The sequence below is a fragment of the Cydia pomonella genome, chromosome 13, assembly GCF_033807575.1.
Source record: "Cydia pomonella isolate Wapato2018A chromosome 13, ilCydPomo1, whole genome shotgun sequence".
NCBI lineage: Eukaryota > Metazoa > Arthropoda > Insecta > Lepidoptera > Tortricidae > Cydia > Cydia pomonella.
Window position 1 is genome coordinate 1,535,307 of NC_084715.1, and position 17,145 is coordinate 1,552,451.

At 36.5% G+C, this 17,145-nt stretch overlaps 1 protein-coding gene across 2 annotated transcripts in view; it reads right to left on the minus strand.

The window, feature by feature from the left end:
• The window catches only part of LOC133523955 (calmodulin-binding transcription activator 2), a 314,418-nt gene that overhangs the window by 97,305 nt on the left and 199,968 nt on the right, over window positions 1-17,145 (minus strand). The gene's annotated exons all lie outside the window — the stretch shown is intronic.

The following is a 17,145-nucleotide window of genomic DNA, read 5'->3' on the forward strand; positions in this document are numbered from 1 at the left end:
ACCAACGTTATCAGTACTCAGAGTGAACAGTGATCCAGTGAGGCTAATATGAACTTAAGATAAACTTTGTGTGAGGAATGGGGTCGCTATAAGGGGAGGTTTGGAGGCGAATATTAAACTCAAGAAACCAGGTGGATAATCATGTGATACTCATGTTATATGTAGTGTAGCAAAATTGCTACATAATCAACATCTGTCGGTTTATTTTTAAACTTCTTCTTCTAGTTATCAGCTGGCTCAGTTCTCTTTCTGTTGTCTCTCTATGCGGTTTCATAATTCAGGCGTTGATGGTTAGATGGCGCTTTTAGCAAAAAAAAAAGAAAAAGAAAGCGCCGACCTTTTTTCGTATAATTCCTGGCCGTTTCTAATAAATTAAGTGCTTATTTGCGCTTATTTTGAATTTAAATTTTTATGGAATATTCGAAAAAGAGAAGATTGAAGTTGTTTTTCGGCAGATGGTTTGGTGAATTTGGAGTGGAGAAGTCGTTTGTGTTCCCGGGTCGTTTTAAACCAGTTTTGCAATTTATAGCCAGTTTAATAGTTAACACGAAGTCTTTTTAAGTGCGCATAAATCCACGGGTGGAGAAGCTCCTGGTAACAGTTGACTACCAAAGGCGCGCGTAAATCGGCGTTCGAAGAGGAGAGGCCTCTCATAAACAGTTGGTATCCAAAGCCGTGCGCAGGTCGGCGCTAAGCAGTGGTGAAGTGAAGAAACCTCATCGTTATCGCCCGGTCTGTTGCCATACGCGCTAGCCAGGAAGCGACAGGTCTCCAAAGCCGTGCGCAGGTCGGCGCTAAGCAGTGGTGAAGTGAAGAAATCTCATCGTTATCGCCCGGTCTGCTGCCATACGTGCTCGCCAGAAAGCGAGTAAGGCTTACCTCGTCGGCTTGTTTAAAGTCGCCAACTTGTGCGCCATCCATTCTACACGAGTAAACCTGAATCCAGCTGCCGGTACCTTGGCGTGTGCCACATTCATCCCCTTTACCCTGTTTCCACTGAAATATTTTTTTGTTTTTAAATTTTAACAGTGTTATCTAGTTCTAATTATTTCTTGTGTATTTTTGTGTTATATTTTTAATTTATCCATTTGCTAAAGTTCTGTGATCCGCCATACTAAATTTTCCTAAAAATTCTAAAAGCCTCTTTTGTTGGGCTGTTTAATTAACCGGTTAAAAATTTAGGTATCATGCGCCATCGTATCAACCCTCATAGTCCATAATTATTCATCACATTAATTCATTTTTTCTCTAAATTTTCAGCCGTATTTTTTTATTTTCCTTGCAGTTTTACCCCTCCTTTCCCCTTATGCGGAAGGCAGACTTTTAGTTCTACTATTTTAAATTGATTTTATAAATTTTGTAAATTTTAATTTTTTATACAGGGTGAAAACAAACTTTGATTTTTTTGAAAAAATTTTTTAAAAATTATACGTAATCTGCAAAAGTTCTTGTTTTACTGCAGTAGGTAATAAAGTCGGACACCAGCACAACTCATATCGTCATCTCACCTAACATCCAGGCCTCGTATAGGTATGTAGTATATTTACATTTCACTTTCCAGTATCCGTAAAAGCATTAGCTCATTCGATAGGTAAATAAATATGGTGAGCTTGACGATATATGCATGCAAATTTTCAGCTTCATTGGACACCGGGAAGTGAGTCAAATTTATCTTGCAAGATTTGACCCGTATAAACACATACATAGGGACATTGCAAGTTAAATAAAAGCTTGTAAAACGGTTAACTTTACAAGTAAGTCGCATACAAAGACACCCATTTTCATTGCCCTTGAATGTATTTACAATAAAAGTATGCCTACATCGTTAGTATTCAACTCCCACACCGCAGAGTGATTTATCAACCCCAAGTGTTACAAACATGTAAGTACAAAAAGCCATATCTCTCTTGTAGTTAGGACAGACATACGACATTTTAAAAGTAACAAATGCTGTGAGGAAACATTGGTTATGCACGAAATGTCGTAAGTTGCGAGATATTTACATTGAAATAGGGTGTTTTTAAAGTAACTGTTACGACAAGCCGCGAATGTTTGTAGATTTCAATATTAGTTTAGCGACAATCTTATTAGATCCTTTCTGCTAAGATATTTGTTTCAACTATTTTTTTGCTATTTTACGTAGTATTTAACTTTGAAACTAGATTTTTTTACATTTTTGTTTTGTTTTTCTTGAATATTCAAAAATATTTATTTTGATTGAAGAAGTCATTTTTACACCATTCATGGTGAAGTCAATTTTAGCACAGGAGCGCCGTGCGGCGTATTCTGATTGTAATAACAGGTTATGAATTTGATCTGGATTTGTCATGGATATGATCTGGCAGTGTCATATGATATTTATTTATTTAATTATTTATATAAGAATTCAAGCCTTGGCGACCCTCTACATCTCTAAGGATAATTTAATATCTTTTTTTATATTTTATCTCTGACACTTACCTAGAGACTTATACATCTCTAAAGAATTTTAGAATTTTATGGTTTTTTTTTATCATAGTTTTTTTGTGTAATTTTATTGTTTGTAAAAATGGACATGTAAAAGTGCCCCTGTGGCCTATTTGTTGAATAAATGTTTGATTGATTGATTGATTGAAAAGTAACGTTTCTGAGATCAGACTACTGCGGACCCTTGTTTTCTCGATCTTTCTGTATGCGTCCGAAACCTGAACCATTAAAACCGAAACCCGTCGTAGGATAGATGCGTTTGAGATGTGCTGCTGGCGGAGAATGCTCCGGATCTCATGAACGCCGTACACATGCAACGATTCTCGGCAAACTTAACATTAACTCTCCACTGTTTGCACCTAACGTGTACTTGGTTTCTTGGGCCATCTGAGCAGCTCAGGTCCAGATAGTCTGGCAAAGCTCATAATGACTGGCCGCATGGAAGCGTAGGGATGGACGTATGGCCATGCATTGGGCGGACAGAATAACGTCAGAGACAAAAACCACATTTCAAGCTAGCATGCACCGGGCCAAAGATAGAGCGGCTTGGAGAGCACTGGTGAAGAGTGTCCACAGTCATCACGTCCCTCAGCCATGAGGATACGAGGATACGACAAGGACAAGGAAGAACGTGTTTATGAGTACATAGATAGATAGAATACTGTTTATGTATTGGCACACCTCAGAAAAATAAACAATTGATTAAATGTGGAGGCAGACAACAGGCGGTCTTAACCCCAAACGTACGTACGAAATTCTCCATGTTTAGCGTCTTTTAGTTTATGGTAAGGTGATAAAGGGCAATTTATGCAACGATAAAACTTATTTACGATTATATCTAAGAATATGACAAATAACATTTCAGCAAACAGACACATGTAGTAGTAGTAGTAGTAAAACACTTTATTGTACAAAAATAAACATAAAACAGGAAAGAACACACATCATTTGTACAAAGGCGAACTTATCCCTTTCAGAGATCTCTTACAGTTAACCTTTGAGCAATAGGAAGACTTGGAGAACCGTTCTCCATCAAAACTGTACTAAACGGCATAAAAGAACATATTTAATTTCCTAAAAGATAGGTAAACCTATAAGTCCTATAACCTACAATATATAAATGGGATATGGAATAAAAGAAATATGTAGTGTCCGGCTTAAGAATAGCACTACCCCTAAAAAAACGAGGGTGTCGTAAGAGGCGACTAAGTTCACGATGGAAGCCGTCATCTTTTCGCTTTGTCACAGGGGAGATAAGCCTCTTAGCATTGGGTTGCAACTTATCTAGGAGAAGGAAAGCTCCAAAATCAAACCCGGGACGGAGTCCCCGTTAGGCGTGAGTAGGGTCCAACCTGAAATGTGCGGTAGACTCCTGCAGCCAACCTGGCTCCACACGTATTGGCTTGCCTTTCCTGTGGGTCCGGCCAGTGAGGTCGAGAGGGTGGCGCAGGTGCTGGGCATCCCTGCGTTTTCCTTAACTCCGTCCCAGGCGGTGCAATGTCTCTGGACATTGCACCATAGATCGTCTGAAATAGACGCTAAGGCCAGTAGTAAATAGATATATATAATAATAATATATAATACACTCTATACTATACAATACATATAATTCATATAACATATACACATGTTGGGTGTTATTGATAAGAGTATAAAGACTTACATACCATTCCCGGTAGCGTAAGTCAACTTCACGATTTTTTTTTTTTTAATTTATTTAGAAACCAAACAGTCGTATAAACATATCAACAATGCAATACAAACGATGTACCACAACAAAAGGAAAATACAACAAAATTATTATTTTATTAACTGGAATTATTCACGTATCACAGTTGTCACCTCTTAAACGCCAGACAAAGACTACCTCCTGTAGATTCTACTTTATTTACGGCTGCTGCAGACACATAGAACCGCTCAGTGTGCAACCGCGTACCGTAAAACTACTAAACTCTCTAGTCCAAACATATTTGGTTTTACTCATAACTCTGATAAGAGTTATAAAGATTTACATGCCATTCCCATCGGGAGCATAAGTCAACTCCGCCAATTATTCACATATCACAGTTGCCTCTGTAAGCCCCAGGCACAGACTACCTCCTGTAGATCTCGCTTTATTTACAGCTGCTGCAGACGCTCATAGAACCGCTCAGATTGCAACCCACTCCGCGTACCGTAAATAAACGCTAGTCCAGAAGAAACATAATTTTGTTTAGGCATAACTCTGATAAGAGTTAAAAAGATTTACATACCATTCTCCTCGGGAGCAAAGGTCAACATGACTAATTATTCACACATATAGCACTTGGCTAGATTCCGCTTATTGCAAATTTGAATTTTATTTTGATGATAAGTGGTAATGGGTCAAATAATTTAAAGTAATTTAATATCGTTGAAATTACTATTCACAATATGGCTAAGAAAATTTGCATTTTCGATTAACTTGAAAAATTCTAAGGGTATCTATAAGCTCTTAAACAGTTTTTCACGTTGTGTTGAACAACAAATAATTTTAGCTTACTTAATTTATTAGTACTGGTATTAGCTAAGCCATCACGTAAATGAACATTTCACGAATGCGAAAGAGGCAGACTGCAAATTAAAAAAACGTGACCACTTCGTGACAGGCGTGACAGTCGTTTAAATACTCGTAACTGTGTTGGCTACCTACAGGACAGGCTCTGCCTAGAGTAGGAACCATGTATAATTTAGTCCTTGTTTATGTTATTCGAGTACCGCTTATCTTTTATGTCCAATATTTATGCCCATAATCAATTTTATGTACTGAAATAAAAAATACTTTACTTTAAAAAAATACCTTACTTTAATTTCGAGCTTCATAGCGGCCGCTAACGGTCGCTTGTATGAAACAAAACGTAAGGTTAGTGAACTGGAAAATACAAAAATCTGTACTCATATATATTGTTACAAAAGCAAATAATTTACGCAATCACATATTATTTCGGAATTCAATACTACTAATTGGATCAAAATTATTTACGTTGTCTTGTTTTTAACCACTCTGTCACGCTTCTTTTTTTGTTTTTTTCTCAAATTAATATAAAAAGTTGAATGCTATTACATGTCTTTCTAGCTATAGATTATAATTTCCTTGAGAAAAATTTAAAACTATATTTCACCCCATACAACGAATAGAATTTTGACCCAATTACACTTGACATCATTCCAATTTTGGTCGCACTTCTGATATTTCACAGGCAATCTTGAACATTGTAAATCTGTGATTACTCCATCTAATGTGCACAATCCGTGCCCCTATAAACACGTACGTTTTTTCCACATATAACAAGTCTGCTTTAAATTTATAAACACATCGGGACCTCACGCCCGCAAGATATATGGCGGGAATAATCTCAGGCCTACGTGGCATTAGGAAGTAGTCAGAATTTGTTAAGGGACTTAATATGTGTGTTTGCGAGTCCAATATACATTTGAGGTTCCCTGGGCATGACTCAGATTTTATGATTTATCGTAGCTTTGATATTGGTTGTATTAATAACAACATAAAATCAACTTGTGATTTTTGCATTAGACGTATTTATTTCACGATGAAAATTACACTATAAATTTGCTACATTCGTCAAAAGTATGTTTATCTTCATTATTATACAATTAGAAAATAAATAAATAAATATTGTAGGAGACATCTTTATGGAAATTCACTAAGCCCCACAGTAAGCTCAGGAGCTTTTGGGTACTCAAACAACGATATGTATAATATACAAATACTTAAATATAGATCGTGCCATTCACGACGACGCGGGCCTTGACTCATAATATCACTCATTTCATTAGATTTGACAAATTTGCGCGTCACCGTGGATGACGAACTATACATAGAAAACACCCATGGCTCAGGAACAAATACGAGTATACGAGTATTTATTTATTTATTTAATATTGCACAATAAAAATAAGTACAAATGGCAGACTTAATGCCTTAAGGCATTCTCTACCAGTTAACCATAGGGTAAAACAGAAATTCTCGAATGTGGGTGCAATGAGAAAAATAATTCAGAAGAAATGACAACTATAAAAGTAATTTTGAAAAACTATTTACAATTTGGACATTAATAACACTAGTAGCTCTGTGAGCTGTAGACCTCGCGAGCATAGCTTAAAATGTAATAAATGTATGACTACTGTTTAAAAGAATTTATAAAAACTAAATTGACAAAAATACATAATTATCGAATAGGGTGGTCCAACTTTACTCTGTATGTGGAAAAAAAATGAAATAGATTTTATCTTCACAAGGCTCCCTTTAGTATATTATGAAATAATTTGAACTAATTTTCAAATGATTTAGTGGTCGCTGTACTCGCTATGATTTTGTGATTTGCAAAATCCTCATACAAATTAAAAAATGCAAAGTAACCAAAAAGTTTAAAAAAAAATCAACTGCCATATTTTTAACATACTTATGATTAATAAATAAAACGTATAAGAAGTCCTTAAGGACATTTCCAAAGCAGAATTATTGATGGGTCAATTTATTTTCATACAATTGTTTATGGCAGAATTGTTTTATTTATAGCCTAAATGATGTTTAATGCTCTAAATTTTGCTAGGGATACTTGTTACGTATATTGGAATAAAAAGCGGCCCAGTGCGAGTCGGACTCGCCCATGAAGGGTTCCGTACCATTTATGACGTATTAAAAAAAAACTACTTACTAGATCTGGTTCGAACCAATTTTCGGTGGAAGTTTGCATGGTAATGTATATCATATATTTTTTTTAGATTTTTCATTCTGTTATTTTAGAAGTTACAGGGGGGACACACATTTTTTCACTTTGGAAGTGTCTCTCGCGCAAACTATTCAGTTTAGAAAAAAATGATATTAGAAACCTAAATATCATTTTTGAAGACCTATCCCTAGACCTATACCCCACACGTATGGGTTTGATGAAAAAAAATTTTTTTTTTTTAATTTTTATGACGTATTAAAAAAAAACTACTTACTAGATCTCGTTCAAACCAATTTTCGGTGGAAGTTTGCATGGAAATGTATATCATATATTTTTTTTAGATTTTTCATTCTGTTATTTTAGAAGTTACGGGGGGGGGGGGGGGGGACACACTTTTTACCACTTTGGAAGTGTCTCTCGCGCAAACTATTCAGTTTAGAAAAAAATGATATTAGAAACCTCAATATCATTTTTAAAGACCTATCCATAGATACCCCACACGTATGGGTTTGATGAAAAAAGATTTTTTGAGTTTCAGTTCTAAGTATGGGGAATTCCCAAAATTTATTGCTTTTTTTCTATTTTTGTGTAAACATCATAATGCGGTTCATAGAATACATCTACTTACCAAGTTTGAACAGTATAGCTTTTATAGTTTCGGAAAAAAGTGGCTGTGACAGAATCGGACAGACAGACGGACATGACGAATCTATAAGGGTTCCGTTTTTTGCCATTTGGCTACGGAACCCTAAAAAAACCCGCATGGAAAAGAAATTTTCATTACTTTATATTTTTGGACCACCTATTATCGAATATTAATGTCATTCAGTTATCATGCATTTCGCTCGTACTCTACGGAGTCCGTACATGTATTGGCGCAAGCGAGACGCATGATAACTAAATAAAATGGTTCATATATAATTAGTGGATTCTAATGTCAGTGTACGTTCGAAATTGGCCTGTAAGCTGGAACCGTGATGCTTCATCGTACGCGTCGGTTTGTTTGGTTTGCCAGTCTTTTCAGTATTTTTTCCTCCTCGAAGTCCTTGAATCGCAATAGAAGGAGTTTCACAGTCTTAATTTTAGCGAGGCGATCCAAAAGGCTTGAACCTGAGAAAGCGCAACGTATAAACAACCTACAGCAAGATACCCCAGGTCAACCACTACTCTAAGCAATGTAAAGGTAACGTTCGGATTTCCGACCGCAGCTGCACTACTGCCGCAGTATTTGTAACGCAACATTACTGCCAACTGCATTACTGTCGCTGAGTGAATAATGTAAGTTCTTTAGGACGCCAAGTTCTTGTGACAGTGCCGTTATCAAATCTGACCATTACAACCTAAAGGCGAGGAACGGGTAGAGCATGATTAGAAAGATACATCAAACAATGCCAACGGACCTATTTTCAGTAAATGACCTCAAAATGGCATCATTGGGCCGTCTCAACATGCAACAAAAACATACAAAAACTCTGAGCATTTTAACTTTTTAAGCCAGTCAAGACCTATGTTGGTGCTCTAAATACCGCACAGCAAGGTAGCAAACTGTTCAACTGATTTGGGTTTATACTAATATGCGGCCCCTGCCTGGTAATCTACCTGCTGGTAACTAATAGCAAAGATAATTTGAAATAGAGGTGTATTGTCAAAGAAAACTTTGTAGCCACCTAATTTACTGCCTTATCTTTCGACACGTGATTAAAACTTTTAGAACGCCATTTGACTTTGATCCTTATTATTTCACTAATATGTGTTCAATTTGTTAAATGTCAAAAACCGGCGCCATCTTACCGGGCACAACCTAAAGGTTATGGCGACATCGCTTGAAACGCTATACCTTTGCTTTGGCCTTTGATCTATTAGATGGCGCCACTTTCTCATCGCCGACTGTTAGTAATCTATATACACCAAAATTATCTACAACAATGCCACGTGCCGTACTGGAACTTTCTGCCGCGACAGCCATCTTGAAACATTGCAGCTCCGGCAGGAGCTGGGGAAAAATGCTATAAAAACAGTTTCCCTATTTTAGCTATGATATTCAATTTGGTAATTAAAGCAATATAACAAACATTTACGTTTAAACTTCTGTTCCTAAAATAATATCAATATTCCGATCTACAACTAATCTATAGAAAAGCCAAAGTTGATAAATTAATCTAAAGTGTAAAATTTGCTCCGAAAAATTCTGAACATGGACCCCTCACACATCGCACCCGTTTTCGCCTGCGCAACTGTCCGTATCCTTGAACTATAACGGCTGAAAAAAAAGTTCAGACAAAAAAAAACTGATACGAACGCGCTTAGCTTGATCAATCAAAAATACGAAATTTAAATGCAAAAAATAATACAAAAAGTTACAATTCAGGGGATAGATCCAGGGACCTCTCTCTCCCTGCTACAAACCTTAATCAAAAATAGGAAATTAAAATGCAAAAAAAAAAAACAAAAAAGAATTCATTGTATGGGGTTGGAACCCAGAACCTCGTCATTGTAAAGCGAGCCTATTCCAACTGTGCCACGAGTGGTTACATGAGACACGGTGAAATTAGGCTACTTATTCTCGAGTAAAACTTAAATATCTAAATACCCCCTAAACCAGCGTTCTAAAATATCTGAATATTTCGCAAATCACTCAGTAAACATGTCTCACAAGGAAGACACTCTTATGATATGGATACGGCTATTTGTTTAGGCGTGACGTACCATGACTCCGCCATTTTGAAGAATTTCCAAAAACTGGATCGACAAAAAAATTCTATTTAATCATAGAATATGGTCACAAAATTTCACGCGAATCGGTTGAGAATTGCGACCGGTAGAGGAGAACATCCGGACATACGAAAGCAGATTGCCCGAGTCAAAACGTAGACCTACGCTACGCTTCGGTCAATTATTTACAATGTTACACAAATGATATTACTAGTATGTGCCCATCTTACAAAAAAATGCCCTTACCGGGCAAAAAAAATGGTTTATAATAAAAAATCTCTTATACAGGACGTTAATATTTCTCAGTTGAAAATGAAATAGGAAATGTGAAACAGTGAAATCTATATATATATAATTAACCATAAAACGTTTAAAAGGTAAAAACCGACCTTGACAGATATATTCCACATTATAATGGAGCGCGTGGCTAAAGCCGTTTAAATAATGTATGCAATAAAACCACAAAATAAATAAATAAATAAATATTTGAGGAGCTAGCCCCCAAACTAAACAAAGTTTATAGTATGGGTACAAATGATATACATAGAAAACACTCATGACTCAGGAACACATCATACGCACACAAATAGATGGCGGCTTCATAGTCCAGACCGATCGTCGAAAGACGATTCAAATTCCCACTCCACAGAAGATTCAAATTTCATTGTCTGTAGAAATACAGCCTGAAATTAAACGACTGATGTGAATTAAGCTAAATATATTCTGACTTGGACATTTTTGGGGACATTCAGCGATAACTTTTTGTTGGAACGTTTAAAATTCGACAGTTGGTTTTTGCCTGTTGGAGGACTACAGGCGTTCGGATATATTGGACTGCATTTAAATGCGGCTTGGTACAGTCGCCATCAGATATATCAGAGCGGCCGAGGTGCTCCAAGATATCTGAACACGTACTCTAACGCTTTGACAATACAGGCGTGTTCAGATATTCGTGAGCCCTTTGGCCGCTTCGATATATCTGATTGCGATTGTATAACGGCTGCTATGTGGCTTTTTTTCTGAAATTTAATCGAAAAGACAAAAAATCCGTGATATCGATAGAGTCAGACTAAGACAAGTGTGCAACGATTTGGATAGCACACGCAATGCAAGTGTTATTAATAATAAAAACTTAAATAATTTACGAATCTAGTGCTTTTCGTAGGATCTATGCATCTTCCCGCTGCATTATTTCGACCTATTTTGACGACCTATCTGGCCTAATGGGTAGTGACCCTGCCCATTAAGCCGATGGTCCCGGGTTCAAATCCTGGTAAGGGTATAATATTTATTTTAAATTTAAGTTATTTATTTCAGGCACGAGGCCCATATTATGTTAGTACAAAAAATATCTACTTATATCTATGTGTACCTATAAGTATGTATTTATTTATTTTCTTGTTGTTTCGCGTTTGTCAATGTATAGTTGCCGTCTTGGCTAGACCCCCTAGAATAAGACCTTATTTTATTGCTTTTTGTTCGAAAATGTAGGTTATACGGAAAAATATTACTTTTATTGCAAATACGAGTATATTGCACATAATACGCGACCTATTAGAACGAAATATACAAAACATGGTAAACGATTTCTTTGTAGAAAATAAAAAAAACGCTACCTTTCAATGAAAATTACCTACCCTCATGCAGTTTACGGGAATATCAGCATAAATTTCAGTGATGGAAAGTAAGGGAAGGAATATGGTTCCGTTATTTATGCGTTGTGCATATTTTAGGGTTCCCCCATTTGTACGTAAAATTACCCGATCTTTTCACTTTACCAACCAACTTGCACCGTCAATGAGTTTGCTAAACTTTAGCGAAAATCTACTTTCTATCACCTTATTTTAAAATTTCCTGACTAATCTAAACTTGTTAGTACAGTCAAGTGCAAAAATATGTCGAAAGAATCGTCTAATAAATATGGTACTACGCTCTTATTACACTGGAATAACACCAATATTTTTACACTTGACTGTACTATAGATATCATGTACATGTGTGTATATTTTAAATGTACCTATTACCATGTGTGATGCATAATTAAGAGCAATTCCTAGCTGAGCAACTTTTCAAATCTCGAATTTTTGAAGTTATGTTTCTGTCGCGCTGCGGTGGGCGGGAGCCGGAGCTATCTAAGTGTGAGTGCGCGCACACAGACGCGAGACTCGTGCGCTCGCTCATTGCGCGCCGTTCCGTCGACATCGCCCGCGAGCCAGACGGAAATTTATTATGCGCTGCCCGACGCAAGTTGTTTTTGTTGTTACCACGTAATATTGTTTTTCATTTTTATATTATACTGTATCTATTACACCCTAATACCAAACACCCTATCACCTGTACTATAGTACATTACGATACAAGTGCGAAAAATAGGAAATTCGAAACGAGTGGCGATAAATTAAAACACGACCGAAGGGAGTCGACACGAGTTGCGAATTACCTATTCGCACATGTATCGTACAACGTTTTACAGTACATATGGCCCTGTAAATGTTCGACACAGTAACGTAATATGCTACTTCTCGCACTAGTGCTATAAAGTAGCCCCATATGTACTGTAAAATATATTACATGTATCGTACAACGTTTTACAGTACATATGGCCCTGTAAATGTTCGACACAGTAACGTAATATGCTACTTCTCGCACTAGTGCTATAAAGTAGCCCCATATGTACTGTAAAATATATTACAGTACATATGGGGCTACTTTATAGCACTAGTGCGAGAAGTAGCATATTACGTTACTGTGTCGAACATTTAAAGGGCCATATGTACTGTAAAACGTTGTACGATACATGTGCGAATAGGTAATTCGCAACTCGTGTCGATTTAAAACACTCCCTTCGGTCGTGTTTTAATTTATCGCCACTCGTTTCGAATTTCCTATTTTTCGCACTTGTATCGTAATGTACTATTTTACACCTATGATGACAAAATAATAAATGATTGATTGATATTAATTACCATATAGGTAAAAACTGCAAAAAAGAATGATGTCTCAGCTTCGGTTGTCGTCGTACACGTACAGTCAAGTGCAAAAATATGTATCGAAAGAATCGTCTCATAAATATGGTACTACGCTCTTATTACACTGGAATAAGATGCTATGGGACATATTTTTGAGTAAGATGTGTACACCCATATTTTTACACTTGACTGTACCTATCCGTATCAGTAAGTTGGGAGTGATCATGGTGTGTTGTGAAATTTTGTAAGTAGGTATAAATATACCTATGGTTAAACTACAATCTATTTAACTTGTAGTACGATGGGGCTAAACTTGGGCCGCCTTATTGAAGAACGTATCGCAAATTCGCAATGACAATCTGAGTAAAGTATGTTGGGATAATGCCGGACAATTTTGGGACTAATTGAGAGAACTCGTGAAAAAATGTTTTTTCGAGATCTCAACACGTGACAGATTCTTGAAGTACGTAGCGAATCGTTAAATAATAACCGTAGATTCGGCCTGAATTTTGGTAATCTTCAATATAGAACGGTTTTAGTTTTGTACCTGTGTAAAGATGAGACATACTTTTTTTTAGGGTAACGAGTGTTTTGCCGTCAAGGGAGAACATTGGATGGTGAAAAAAAGTTGCTTCTAATGGAAAGAGAATAAGGTATCACAAAGAAATAGGTCCGGTGTCTACCCTTTTGTATCCGATCTTAACCCTGATACAAAAATTGATAAAATTGTGGCTCTCAAACTTTGATACCTATGTCATAAGGCAATTTGATAAGTAAACAATGTGCTAAGAAACCTCTTATTGTAAGGTTTACCCGAAGTAATAAAAAAAAAACCACTAAAATAATAGATACGTTGCGAAGTTTTGACAATTTAAGATTTCGTGAACTGTACAGGTTTAGGGAAAGTGTAAATGTACTCGTATTGTTTATTGAATGGAATGTACTGGAAGATATTAAGTACTTAAGTAGGAGAGACAAAAATCAAAATAAAAAAATAATCGTGGCGTCATTTTTAATGAAGGTCGCCAAAAAATAAGAATCAAACTTAGAAATCAAAAAGACTAAGTAGTTCTTTAAAAAGGTCAAGGTCACTGAGAGCCCATCTTGAAGTATGGAAAATAATTAAAATTGCGATTTTGTTGGTTTAATTTTACAATATATAGTTGATATACAATCTTTTTTTTTGATAAAATGTAAGGATCGTATGTAAAGAGTAAAGTAAATATATAGGAAAAGAGAGCCCTCTTGAAGCATTTTAAGGAAACTAATTTCGAAGCCCTATCTCTATTTTGTATCCGAAACTAGCAATGTATGTATGCGTGCACATCTACATATGCATCCGTATGTGTAGGTACTTTATTGCGAAAAATTGCTCATTTATTTTACTCGATTTTGTTATAAATTTCAACATGTATCATCATCCCTATACAATATAAATACTCTTTATTGCACACTTCAATAAAAGAAAACAATACAAAAGAAAATTTAAAACACATAAGCACAGGTAAACAACATGCGGTCTTATCGCTAAAAGGCAACCTTTGGGTTGCGGAAATTAAAAAAAATACATTGTCAGTAACCGTCGCGCTGGTAGTGGTACTGGATAAAAATAATGGTACGAAAGTGTGATCAAGAAAACAATAAATGTGATAATTAAGGTCAGTAGGTAAATTGAAGAAAATTTAAAGTTTGATAATCACTGCTGTTTTTTAAATAGGTAAAGATCTGATTGTTTCTGGTCCGATCTTTCCTGGAAGGGTCAAGATCGGATATCGGTCTACAGCAGCGCTAGGTCTGTTAACACAATTACAAAAACAAACACAGTTTCATCACAATACGCAAAATAAATTACAGAGCGAAGATCGGATAGAAGGAAGAATTCGCGAAATTTACCTACCTTGCTTTCTGTGATTCCACATAGCACAAGCCCGACTCCCTGAGCGACGCGGGGACACTGACAGTCGAGGCGCAATGAAATGGCGTCTTACACAATGTTGCCTACATTAAAAAATAAAGCCAAATTAGGAGGGGAAATGAATGTCCTACGTTCTTCACCCGCATCCGGTATTTACCCAACATACCTTAATCGTTGAACCGCCGCATTTCAAAATGGCCCTTATTTTGATATCGGCTAGCCGTAATGTAATACGGCGGATTATACAATACGACTGCGATACTTATATATAAATCCCCTCGTCAATGTAATTTCATTAAATTTGCTATCTAGTGGCAAACATCAAAGTAGTTATCTTTTACTTGTGACGCACAAGTGTGAGCAATGTAAAATACTATATTTCTAAAAAAAAAAATTGCCTACTACGTAATAAAAGAAAATGTGATTATTAAATTATAATACGAAAGGTGGTCAAATCGCAAAATGCTGTCGTTTTATTTAAAATAATGAAATATTTAGACCAGTTCCGAAAGTACCGGGAAATCCCGGTTCTTTAAAACAGTACCGGTTCTGCAATCCCTAATAAGGATGTTATGCCCATCACTATTCCTTCTGTGTACGTATATTTAGAAACTGTCTCCGCCTCCAATTCGTGCGATAAGGACAACTGCAGCTCGGACCGAAATTCACTCGCAAAAAAACTCAAAAATCGAGGTTTCGCTCTCGACTGTTTCCTCCTCCAAAACGCAACTAATCATTATGAAATTTTGGAAATTGCAAGAGGAAGAAATAATCTATGCCGCTATGTTTTGATTTTTTGGATATTTTTTGTCATATTTGTATACTGTGCCTTTTTTTACAGCCAATTCAATTTAGCCGTTTTTGCGATTTTCGAGGCGCTGTATCTTTCTTCAAAATAAAATAATCCAAAAAAGCAAAACATAGAGGCACAGATATTGATGATATTGATCTTATTTGAAAAAATCACTGCTCTAGGTTAAAAATCCAGGGACGAATCAGTCGAGAGCGTTTGTATGGAAAAATCGCAACTAGGAATTCCTCTTAAATAATAATCAATGTCAATCTCGTATTGAATTTATTTAACAAAGATGAATTAGTTATTCAACATTTGCACACTCATCGAATTTAAACTGTCGTAAGTTATTCTAACACTAAATTAATTTTACGGTTCGTTCGTATCGATATCGTATCTGGTGCAGGGAATTTCGTTGGCTATACAGCGTGGAAACGCTTCTAGTGTAATAGGAACGTTTGGGCCGAATACGATTCGGGGCGGTCTTTTAAAATGACTTTATTATAATAATTAAGACACGTTTAAGATCTTGGAAAGATCTTTAAAAAAACGATAACTAAACGACATGTCAAAATTGACGTTTATTTAGATTCCGCTGTGATCCCAGTAAGATCTATCTGATATTTCTAACGTCAAAGTGACATTGGTTGCCCGAATCGAACTGCTTCTGTCAATTATACGACATACAAACGATATCTAAATGAGAACTTATCTAAACCAGAACTTATCGTTATCGTATCTCATTCTTCGATTCGGACCGGAAGCCTGTTGCGGATAGCTTTATTGTTTGTGTGTAACGACGACACCTGTTGCTGATTTATGGTTGTACCAATTTGACTTTTGACGTCTGAGCGGATTTGACTTGTCAATTCGTTTGTAAGTATTATTATGTAGCTTTATTTTTTATACTACGTCGGTGGCAAACAAGCTTACGGCCCGCCTGATGGTAAGCAGTATCCGTAGCCTATGTACGTCTGAAACTCCAGAAGAGTTACATGCGCGTTGCCGACCCTAAACCCGCCCCCCTCGTTGAGCTCTGACAAACATAACTAGTTGTCAAACTTTGTTGTTGCCGACTCTAACACGCCACACCCTCGTTGAGCTCTATTGCAACTTTATTCACCGGCAGGAACACAACACTATGAGTAGGGTCTAGTGTTATTTGGCTGCGATTTTCTGTAAGGTGGAGGTACTTCCCCAGTTGGGCTCTGCTCTAGATCTTGAATGACATCCGCTCAGTTGTGCCCTACCACACAAAGCGAGATGACATTCACAATGCCCATACCTCTCTTCAATGCCCATACCTCTCTTAGCTACGTGCAAATTAAGTAATAAATTTCAGGAAAAAAACCGGTTTAACTCTCGTATTTTAGTCATATTACATAAGACATAACGCGCCTTTTAGATATAGGGAGGCAAAAATTACCAACCTATATCCATCATCTTTTGTATTTTTTTCTTATTCAGAATTTGTAGGTCTTTTAAGAAACGATGAGGCTTGAATCGTGTATGTTTTAAAATCTGGGCCGTTCATCATCATCATCATTTAAGAGCATGGCTCTTGTCGGTGGAGTAGAC